The following is a 12,673-nucleotide window of genomic DNA, read 5'->3' as shown; positions in this document are numbered from 1 at the left end:
CATGACCTATATCAACATATCCATCAGTCTATAGATCTCAACATTTGCTACATGGTAAATGAAACAATTCTTCGTATGCTTATGTTTATTGTAATTTTTTTTTTGTTAGAAGCTTTGAGTGTATGTGATAATCAGAGTTATTGTTCAACATTCGGTAACACATATAAATACATGATGATTGCTTTGTTGTTTGCTTTTTAATTGTTAAGATTGCTTAGTTTCTATTTCTAATCAAATCGAAGAGATTCCAAACAGGATTACATCGGCAATTGGGCCCCAAGATGACCTTCTTACCACTGTGAAAAAAAACAAACTAAAAATGGCCATATCACTAGGTCCTCACTGCTCGCTTGGACGTTTTTTCAGGGAACAGTACCAGGACAAAGAAGAGATCCTGTTCAAAGCAAAATTCTGAGAGGAATGGAGAAAGACGATTGACAGATCATGTGTGGTGTCCCAAGGGTCCAACAGACTAAGGGATTGGTAAAGGATGAGCTGCTTAAAGAGAAAATTTAAGCAATTTTAAGTAAACGGTGAAAGGAAAATACTCTCACATTTATGTTGTCTGCTTGTCCGCCTGTCTGTCCGTTTAAATCAAAGTTATAAAACAAAAATGTGTTTCATTAGATTCGTGTTTCATTAGGTTCCTGTTTCATTAGGTTTGTGTTTCATTAGGTTCATGTTTCATTAGGTTTGTGTTTCATTAGGTTCATGTTTCATTAGGTTCATGTTTGATTAGGTTCGTGTTTCATTAGTGTTTCATTAGGTTCATGTTTCATTAGGTTCATGTTTCATTAGGTTTGTGTTTCATTAGGTTCATGTTTCATTAGGTTCATGTTTCATTAGGTTCATGTTTGATTAGGTTCGTGTTTCATTAGGTTTGTGTTTCATTAGGTTCATGTTTCATTAGGTTCATGTTTCATTAGGTTTGTGTTTCATTAGGTTCATGTTTCATTAGGTTCATGTTACATTAGGTTTATGTTTCTTTAGGTTCATGTTACATTAGGTTTATGTTTCATTAGGTTCAACGATTTCTTAGTATCGATGCTGCCCATGACTCAAGGATTGTAAGTGGTCAGCAGTGTGCAAAAAGTGAAGAACCGCTGTACTAGTTTCATATATTTTGTGAAAGATGCTGCTTTGTAGGGTCCATATCAGATACCAAAAATGAATTTAACGATTTAATAATAATAATAATCTTTATTGTCCGTAAGGAAATTTTTCGTACAATTTGTGCATTACACCAAACAAAACATTATAACTATATAAAAAAAATGTACATTCCTAGAAATTTTCCTAGAAATTTGACAGTTTATGTAAATTTATTGAAAAGAAACAACTTACCAAGTGGCCGCAGTAAAGAGTTAACTAAACAAACAGAGGTCCAGGGACATTTGGCCCCGCCCCGTCTTCAGTAGAAGTTGAACCAAACCAGAATCTTCTCTCTCTAAATGGATCCAGTATTCCAGTTTAGGCTACTGTCTTTTAATGGTCTGGAACAATATCACCAAACTAGAACCGTATATAATCTGACTAGATTTATACATGGGCGTAACCAAAATTATTTTTAAGGTGGGGGAATACATTGGAGAGGGGAAAAACTTGTTCATTTCTTACAAATCTATCACTCACTAGTTAGTAGGAGCGAAGTCACCGCCCGTACAAAAAGTCACCAGTTTTATAAAGGTGGAATAGTCTTTAAACAAAAACACCTTTGGATTTATATTACTTGTTTTGGATTGAAAACGATAGACTCTATAGTGACACACTATAGAAGAAATTGACGAACAATACTCTTCTAGCTTTAGGCTGCATTAAATTTTGTTCTGTATTGCTGTGAATTATCATACTAGCCCGTATTGTTCCTATAATCAAAGGATCATACACTACAATATTTATCTATTGATCGCTGTACCACTTCACCCCCTCTCTCTACTAATCCCTCTACCAATCTCTCCACTTATCTATTAATGTGGCACACAGTGGCTTACACTGATCCATTTAGCAATACGTTAGAATTGACATTTTGTCCATGGAGTGGGCCTACGCAGTTTATTAAAACACGTGTTCATGTTATGTTGTAATGGCATGTGTTCTGTGCTAATTCCGTTATTGACCGAACACAGTATGTCGGTGAAAAGAAAACTATGATAGCATTGAATAGTTTGTTTTGATACTTTTTCTTCTGTAGGAGGGTTTCGAGGCCAGTGTCTTGTTCGGGCCTCTCAATAGAGTAAGCAGCTTTGAAGGACAAGGTCGGCATTCTCTGGTGACGCTTCACTTGGGCAAATTTTATTTATAGTAGCTCCAACTGAAAGAGAACACTGATGTGCGTTTCGAACACATCGCTTTTAATTTGTGGGGGTGGGAGAAGCATGTCAATATCTTGGTCTAGGACTTTGACCTTTCATAGTTTGTAGGTTGTACATGTCCCCCTAAACTTGAAGATCATTACGTCCTACTGCGTAACGGAGGTGATTGGGGCCAACTCGGCTCTGCAAACTTTTTTTTTTCGGGGGAGGGATGTATACCACACTTTTGTGTGCTCTATCAAAGGTATTCAAGGCGCTTTGAACGCTTCCATCAAAGATCAACTCAGGCGCCATTTTGCCCTCACTGGCATAGAGGAAAGTAGATGGCAGCAGAAGACACCTGTAAGAGACAGTTGGAGAGCTCTCACAAAGTCTGCAGGACAAAAACTTGAGACTCAAAGAAATGCCATTTTTTTAAGACCGTCGCAGAAGATGGAAACAAAACCTAAAATAGACCGCCAGCGGACAACGTCTTTGTCTGTCTGCATAAGATGCAGGAAAATATACAAGTCGCAACTGGGTTTGCGTTGTCATGTGAAACACTGCACTCATCCTTAATCTTGCCATTGTTATTATAGTATAGTATAGTAAAAAATAAATGTTTATTCTAAAAAGTCTGGCGTTTAATAAATTATCGTCAGTACCTCTCGCACCAATACGTCGAGTACCTCATCCCCTTCATGTCTCGTATTTGAAATATGCCCCCCCCCCCAACGTACAGTACTAAACTTTGGTCAGTCTAAATGTTTATTATTTTCTATCACTTGGTGTTATAGTGTGTGTTTCTAACTTTCTATGGTCACGGTGGTTAGTGATTGGCTGTCATTGCCATAAGTGGCATTGTCGTCATTTGGTCTTAGTTAGGACAGACGACTCCAGAACGTGAGACTGAAAGGTTGTGTTATTGTAGTGAGTTAGATTTTGTTCAAAATGCCATTTTCTATTATTGCTAAAGTCTGTTACATATATATTCATTTCATTTCCAAGTTGTTTTTGTCTATATTGTAATAAAAGTTCTATATTTAGTCTTGTTCACAAAAGAAATTCTTCAAGTGATTTCAAGTGTTACAAGTTAAGATCTAATACTCATACAGCGGGTTAGTTGTCTACCAGCAGCTCGGCATTAAAAGTCAACGATCGTCAACAACACTTGCATAGTATTTCTCAGATGCAAACATTGTAATAGTAAAACTTTGAGCCTCTTTTCGAAAAGAGAGATCGTTATTACATATGAAATACTCGATGGTAAAACAAATTCTAAAAGGTAACAAAGAAACCAACTCTTATGGAATATCCACAATTTTATTTTCGCCGCAATGAGGGCCTTGAGGTAAACTTACATCCAGACATGTTCCCAGTTCTCTCCCCTGCGCCCAGTAGAAGAAAAAGAAAAGCAACAAAAAGATATAATAGTGACGTGTCATAAGAAGGCAAGCTTCATAGTTTCACTACATCAAAGGATCTAGAGCCCATTCAAAACTGTGTAGTCACAAAACTACTAAATACGTGGTGACTTTATTAAAACAGAAAACTTTCAAAATATAGGGAAGTATACAGTGGCGTAGCTAGGACTTTGCCAACCATCCGGGGGTCTTGACCTCTTAGGGCCCCTGCATTTTGACATTTGACATCATGACATGAGATAATGAGGTAATATTTAATATTTAATGTAAAAATAAATTTCAAATACTCATTTGGGGGCCCCCTCAAGTGGGGGACTGGCGGAATTTTCGAATTCACCCCCACCCAACCCCCACCATAGCTACGCTACTGGAAGTATATGAATCAAGAAAAAAGATGATTTTTTTTGTCAGAGATTTCTTTATTTGTTGTTTTTTTTTTTTTGATTCTACTTTTGCCCATTTGTGAAGCAAAAATCAAAACATTTTGAAGTGAGTTGTCCTGAGAAGTCTCCCTGTGAGTATTCATGAATGGTGCCAGTGTTGACTCCAATCAACCCACACATGCTCATGTGCTGGACATTGCGCCACATTGTTGGTTCGTGCATATTAGCAAGAATGGCCCGTGAACTTAGCTACAAGCTGACACAGCGTGGGCACGTGACGTGACTGGAGAACTTGTGGGGCGGTACGCAGCGGTAGAATGAACAAAAACCAAAATAATAAAAGAAGTTTATGTTATTCATAAACTTGTAGGTGGCCGCTGTGGGTTCATCCTCCACAGTAAATTAGGTTGCATAAAAAATGCTGGTAAACATTGTTCTACAGAAATTATATATGTATTTGCGCACAAATTTATTTAATTTTATTTTGTTTTCGGAAGACCATTGTAGGGAAGTGGCTGAGTGGTAAAGCTTCGAATCTCAATGAAATCTCGGGTTTTGAATTTCGGAATTTTGAGAACTCCCCTTAGTCTATTGGTCTCATAAAGTTTTTTAATAAACCATATTGTAACATATTGTAACATATAGTTATTATTAATAAAGTTAATAGTTGAAAGGACATATTGGATTTTGATCATTAATCAATTTAAAAGATTTATGGGAAATGATCCGGAAGTGATAGATATAGTCGTCTGCAGATTGAAACTGCCGAGATCGCCATAAAGTTTATTGTAGTTGAGAATAAAAGAACATTCTTATATGATACAGACGTTACTTCAAAAAAGAAGATAATTACGTCCTACGCGTCATGCATATTAACCAATGACCTAAATTCTGCCAAGTCACTGGTTTTCCTGGCTAGCTCAGGCAACCCATTCCAAGCTCTAATAGCACTAGGGAAGAAGGACGATTTCTGCAAATTTGTTCTTGCATATGGGACGAGGAATGTGCCTTTATCTAATAAAATATTATCATGCCTAGCGATTGTTACTACTCGGTCTTTGGTGTGTAGCTCCAAATAGCTAGTACGTCTAACCAATGTAGGCATATTAAAGTGTTAATGAAATAGACTTGAACAGACTTCTCTCAAAACAAATTTAAATATAACTTTTATTTTATTTATTTTTATTTATAAATATAAACAGCTTCAACTTGAACTTAGATGTATAAAGGAAATAATAATTTCAACAAGATATAAACCTCTACGGTTTTTTTTTTCTGCCTCACGTCTCGTGCTAGCCTCCTCTTCAACTTTTATACCAGTTCTTTTTTTTTTTTATTCCTTGAATTACGCCACACCAGCTCGTGATTTCATCAGAAACTCTTCAGCCTACACAACCAAATACATCCGCCCTACTTTCCACATAACTGCATCATAAACACGGCACACTGCATGACAGTTATATACTTTTATGTGAGCTTATAAATCTGCACACTTGTGAAAGGAATGTTATTTCTATGAATCGAGTGCACGTCAGAGCCCCGTAGAATCACATTTATAAACCCTTTAGGACATACTCAGTTGTAGTACATTACAATAGGAGATTTTCTGCGGTAAGCTAATCACTGTCAAGGACACTCAATTGTACTTCACTGTTGCCAACTAAACACAAGAATTGTGCTAAAATTTGAACACTATCTCATTGTATGGCTGTTGATCTTTGTATCAAGTCTTCTTTATAGCCGCTAGTTAGTTTCCTGTTGTTTTTTTTTTAAAGTTTTAACTCATTAAGTGAAAGTCTAATGATTTCCATGATATTGAAATTATTTTGCGCTATAAACTCAAGAGCTTAGAAAATTTGATTCTGAAATGCTAAAAAGTGCACAGACATTTGACATGCCTTTAAACTAAAACACACACACACAGTTGATCAACACACACATAGTTTATCAACACACACACAGTTTATTATCAACACACGTCCTTTAGTTTGTACACAGGATACAACACAAAGTTATTTATAGTTTTTTCCGCCATGCTTGAAAATCTCCAATATAGTTGACATTGTCTATTTTGTTTGTCTATTTTGTCTGTCTATTTTGTCTGTCTATTTCAAAACGTCTACTTTTCTTTTATTTGTTTTCTCTTCAGCCTTCCCTTATCTCGCCGCCACACTATTTCTTCATATTCATTTCCATTCTTTTTCTCTTTAAATGAATTTTATTGCTTTAGATTACTTAAACGGAATCTTTTAAAAAAATAACATATTTTAATTATTGTAGACGAAGATCGGACTGCTGTGACTTAACTCCAGTGAGAAAATCCCCTTATAGTACTGACTACTGTATATAGACTAATAGATTTGTTTTGTGACTGTACAATTTAAACTAGCCCTAACTCTGACCTGTATAAAAAATTCTGCTTTCTGTATGAGTCTCTACAAAGTTGGAAGGTAGCTAAGTGTTTCTAAATTAAAGCGTGTGCGTTAAGTTATGTATGTGTGAGTATACTAGCGAATGTGTGTGTGTGTGTGCTTGTGTTTAAGTCGCCCGGGATTTTGAAAACTAAAGCTCAAACTATAAACGATCTTATCACGTGTCCAGCAAGTGATTTCTGTGGGGAGAATTCGTTTCTGGGCCACATATCGCACTCACACCACGCTCCAAGTTGAAATGGCGCCCACACCGACCAGGGATGGGTGGACAGAAATAGAGATCTGCAAAAAGTGACGAAACGAAAATAAAAATAAAAAATTGAGAGAAAAAAAAATGAATGCTTGCAGGGTGAAGGGTGGCGCTGGCTGGGTGACCGGGGCGCGTGGGTTCCCCAAGTTCAACTAGCGTGGGATATTCTTACGTCACGCCCACACAGACCAGGAAATGCGTGGGAGGAGAGCTTGTACCACTTGTTGATGACACGCCACACAGACTTCTGGAGGAGAATGCTGGAGATGGAAGTCACCAGGACTTGAGATTCTAAAAGGTCTGACCAATATACATCTTACAATAGAGCACTCTCACTGGTACAACTCATGTCTGACCAATATACATCTTACAATAGAGAACTCTCAAAGGTACATCTAATGTCTGACCAATATACATCTTACAATAGAGAACTCTCACTGGTACAACTCATGTCTGACCAATATACATCTTACAATAGAGCACTCTCACTGGTACAACTCATGACTGACCAATATACATCTCACAATAGAGATATTCTCACTGGTACAACTCATGTCTGACCAATATACATCTTACAATAGAGAACTCTCAAAGGTACATCTAATGTCTGACCAATATACATCTTACAATAGAGAACTCTCAAAGGTACATCTAATGTCTGACCAATATACATCTTACAATAGAGAACTCTCAAAGGTACATCTAATGTCTGACCAATATACATCTTACAATAGAGAACTCTCAAAGGTACATCTAATGTCTGACCAATATACATCTTACAATAGAGAACTCTCAAAGGTACATCTAATGTCTGACCAATATACATCTTACAATAGAGAACTCTCAAAGGTACAACTCATGTCTGACCAATATACATCTTACAATAGAGCACTCTCACTGGTACAACTCATGACTGACCAATATACATCTCACAATAGAGATATTCTCACTGGTACAACTCATGTCTGACCAATATACATCTTACAATAAAGAACTCTTATAGGTACAACTCATGTCTGACCAATATACATCTTACAATAGAGATATTCTCACTGGTACAACTCATGTCTGACCAATATACATCTTACAATAGAGATATTCTCACTGGTACAACTCATGACTGACCAATATACATCTTACAATAAAGAACTCTCACTGGTACAACTCATGTTCAGCATGTCCGGCTCTGGTCTAATAGGGCAATAAGAACAACTAATGACCTCATTTATTTAATTGTGTTCTTGTTTTGTATTGTTCTCTTGAAACTTGATGTTTTCTATGTCCACTCATGTTTTCTGTGTCCACTCATGTTTTCTGTGTCCACTCATGTTTTCTGTGTCCACTCATGTTTTCTGTGTCCACTCATGTTTTCTGTGTCCAATCATGTTTTCTGTGTCCACTCATGTTTTCTGTGTCCACTCATGTTTTCTGTGTCCACTCATGTTTTCTGTGTCCACTCATGTTTTCTGTGTCCAATCATGTTTTTAATGCAGTCAGTCGATACAAAGTTGTTTGCACTACAAAAGGATGACAATGTTGAGATTCTCGCCAAGAAATGACCGGGATCCTAATTACTTTGACTTCTTCTGTTAAACAAGAAATACCATTAGTGGGGATTTTCCCTAAAAACTAAATCATTTTATTAAATAAAACACAAATTGGAAGAGTTTCAAAACTTTAATTCCGCACTGCACACAGAAATGATCCGTTAGGACAATCTTTTACTCATCAACACTTCTCGACTTCGGATACACACACACACAAAAAGCTATTTTTAGTTTTCCGTCACATCTCTAATCTTCCTATTACACAATGGCAGACATCATTTTTTTATGTAATTTGCTGCAACGAACTGAGTTTCTATTAAAAAAAAAAAAGCCTTATATTTATCAACATTTTAGTACAGTAATGATTGTCAAAAAACATTAGGTACATTTATAACAACAACAAAAAAAGATTTGAAAAGCAAACAATTGTAAACATTTCTAACACCAATGTTTTCATTCTATCGAATTATTTACTGTTAGTGTATAAGCCTTGTTGTGTAGATGTATCAGCGTTCGTTATGACAAATTATCAGATGAGTGCATGCAGTGTACTGCACTCTTTCTTTTGACTCCAAGACATTCTCTCTTGACTAATGTAAATACTATGAGGTTTTGATCAAACTACGAACACATTTGTTGACATGATTCAATTATTTATTCCGGATTAACACAATCCCAATAAACTGTATCGGTAAACAAATAAATGGAATAAAATATAGCGATTTATTCTCATCTTTGAATATGTACAATATGTGGAAGCAGTGGAACTGTTGTCAGAACTTTAGCCTTTGTAAATTTTAGATTGGGAATTATGTTTGAGTCTTAAATAATTACACGTCCAATAGGATCAACAGTATTTGAATTGTAACACTGAACTAGAAGAATATTAAAAAAATAATTTGTCTAAAAAGACAATATACCTCCATTATGCAACTTCAAATAAAATAAAAAATGTTTAAAAAAAATATGGCTTATAGTGGGTGTCGAACGCGTGATGTTGACACCGTCTGCATCTTGAGCAAACGATCCTACCAATGAGTCCTGCGGGCAGTGTGTAAGAAACAAGTGATTTATTGGTACTTTAAGCACACGTAGAACTCTGAAGCTCTAGTCTAGACCTAGATGTACTTCTACTAGACTTCTAGACCTAGAATCTAGACGTAATCCTTATTAGATTTACTTAGAATTATAATCAAGCTAAGATAATCTATTAATAAACTTTTTTTTTTCAATGATATAGATCTAGGCCTTTAAATCTAGACTTAGAAGACGATGCCCAAACTTTTCCTAAACATTCACTTAATAAACTCTTGAATCAATGATGCTTTACATTCAAAGATTCCTCTCAGGAACGCGAAAGTCCTTTCAAAACCGATGCTGGCTCTTGATCAAGACTAGTACTCAAGCCAAATTTACTTTATTTACTTTGAAAAATTATAACGGTCAAACTAGAGTCTTCCCAATGTGGCCAACGAGCGAGTAATTCTTTTCACAGCGATATACATCAACAGTTACATTTCTATGAAAATCGTTAGAGCCGTTTGTGAGATCAGTGTTCAGGTACCGCCCACCCGACTGCCTTGAAGTTCCGACTTGAATAGAGGTATTGTAAAAAATAGATTACAGTATCTCTTACTGAATTGTATTTCATAAAGAACTCATCATTCTATTCTTACAATTCAAAGAAGTTGTAAGTATGAATATACAACAACAAAAAAAAAAGAATTATCTTCCTTGCAGGCTTTTAAATATTTCAATATGATACTGAAATGAAATAATACTCTACATAGCGCTAGCTAGTCCTGATGGATAGTTTATTATAAAACAGCTTGATTTCTATATATGTTATTGCAACACAAGCACTTGATATGTTCAACATGTTTATAACTACTACAAAAATTGATGTTGCTGAAATGCAGATGCAGATGTGATTCGATACTAGAATAATGTTAAGGCTTCTTTATGGATATGCTACATTATTGTTTTGAGTTACTAATTTCTTATATGTGAATGTTTTTGTTGTTGTTGTTGTTTTAAACATAGCCTTGAACGCACTAACTAGTGTCCCTTAATGGAATTACGTTTTAGTCAACAAAAAACCAAAGTCAACGTAAAAAAACAACACTTCTGGCGGGTAAATATTTCATCAAAGCCAATAGTCATCCAAGTCCAGAAGTACTAGTTATCTCCCTCAAGACTTAGTTATCTCCCTCAAGTATCAGTTTATCTCAGCCAACGATGACGATCAAAATTAGTGTTCCATAAATAGCACACACACACACTCAAGTTTCATTTCAGGAAGCTGTAACCGCATTCCTAAACACACACAGAAACAAACAAAACGTTTCATGAGGTTCCTATTGGTCTAAATATAAAACTAAAGGTCAATAGACTTTTGTTGATTTTTTTTTTTTTTTTTTTGAATTTAACGCTACGAGGAACTGAAATGTCAGAAATCGTGTGCTATCCTTGTCATAAAATTCTAATGAGGTGCTTTTAATTTCTTAGCATAGAAGTTAAAAGTGTAGCTTACGGTCAAATGTCGAGGGAAAGAGAAGAGTAGAAAATGCTTTTACTTTAAGTGTTGGATTTAAGTAACTGTGGACCCTGGAAAGAATAGTAATTAAGACCCCGGAAAAGATATTGTAGCCCTGGATAGGACATAAGTTAAGTCCCCTGTTTTATTATAAATACAAATTATATTCATAAATCGGACTCATAGGGTGTGTACTATCGCGCTGTTAGAATTAAGACATAGTCTAGAGATGAATGTTGACTCGGTGCGTACCATTGCACTGTTATACACAAGGCATGAGCAGTCTAGAGATGTATGTTGACATTAGAGAAGAAATAAGAGTTCCGCCAAGGAGTTTGAGAAGATGTGCTCAAGGCAGACATTGTTATTATGTGATGTTCTTTAATAAAGACGGGGTTTCTTTTTCGTGAAAGGAAATTCTACTTTATTTTATAGATGTTTGGAACATATGATACGTTTAAGTTAAAGTCCAATATCTCTTTCTGTGTTGAAGTGGTCATCTATACTAACAATGAATTATAATTTATGTGTTATCAACTATGCAGTGATCCATCTGTGTCTATCTTCTGTAGGCCTATGTTATTACACTAATATAAAGCTATAACAAACTAATAACAGACAGCGTTGAATCTTGACATAATAGAAGTACGCCTGGACAGTTACACCTCCTACAGACAGACGACACCTACACTGCTCTTATTCAGTCGAGGAAAAAAGTTTCTTACAAGGAAAAAAAAAACTGATTTCGCCGAAAACTTCCGGGATAGGCTTTTAGAGATTCAAAGAAAAGCTTTATATTGTTCTTATGTTGTTCTAGTCAAAAGGTCTATATTTAATTGTATTACTGTAGACCCCACTCTTTCTCTCTTTCTCTCTCTCTCTTTTTCTGTACTTTATATGTCGACTTAGGAATGTAGATTCAGTCTTTACTGCATATGCCACTGTTTTTGTTTTTTTTTAAACACTTAGCACGGCGACTCTTGTGATATTATCCAGAACAGAAAAAAAAAAGTGAAAATTTGGAGAAAGTTATAAAATGTGACAAGAAAATGACGCAGTCAAGATACAGAGAAGTGGAAAAAATATTTAAAAAACCAACCAACACGTGACGTCTTTATAACCCAGAAGCAGCCGTCTGGCGCCTTGTCGCGCCCAGTATTTATTCCTAATCGCAATGTCCAATGGCATGACAAACTGGTCCCTTTAGAATTTTTACAGACATTAAACAAAGAGTTTTATATTTCTAAGGTTAGAATTATGACGCGATATGTTGCTTCCAAACCTTATGCCCCACAAACACGGCATCGGTTGTTTAGAATTGAGTCATGTGACTTATTGTCATGTGACTTATTCTCATGTGAGAAATAAACATTTCTTTACTGGATATTCTTCTTCCTTTCCAGTGAGGCTCTCGTATATCACTATACAGTTTACAATAGGGGACACTAGATGTTCTCAGAATAGCATTCCTCGGGATTTGAAAGTATTTGACCAGAGTTCTAAATCGGTTGTGAGTTAGTTTGAGAATCAGTTGTTAATCAAATTAGTGGAACAGATGTGTGCAACAGAATTAGGATACAAAGTTTTGAAACAGAATTTGTGCAAGATCAGCATTTCTTAAACTGACTAATTTTCTCATTAAATTTTTTTTTGGAGAGCGCTCTTTGTTAAATACATTTGATGAACTTGTCTTGAATCAATAAACACATACTTGTGTATTAACCATTAATGATAACAAGACACTATAACCAATAACCATAACACTATAACCAATAACCATAACACTATAACCAATAACCATATGTTTTTT

The sequence above is a fragment of the Biomphalaria glabrata genome, chromosome 2 (assembly GCF_947242115.1).
Source record: "Biomphalaria glabrata chromosome 2, xgBioGlab47.1, whole genome shotgun sequence".
Lineage (NCBI taxonomy): Eukaryota > Metazoa > Mollusca > Gastropoda > Planorbidae > Biomphalaria > Biomphalaria glabrata.
The sequence above is the reverse complement of the archived record's forward strand: the minus strand, read 5'-3'. Positions refer to the sequence as shown.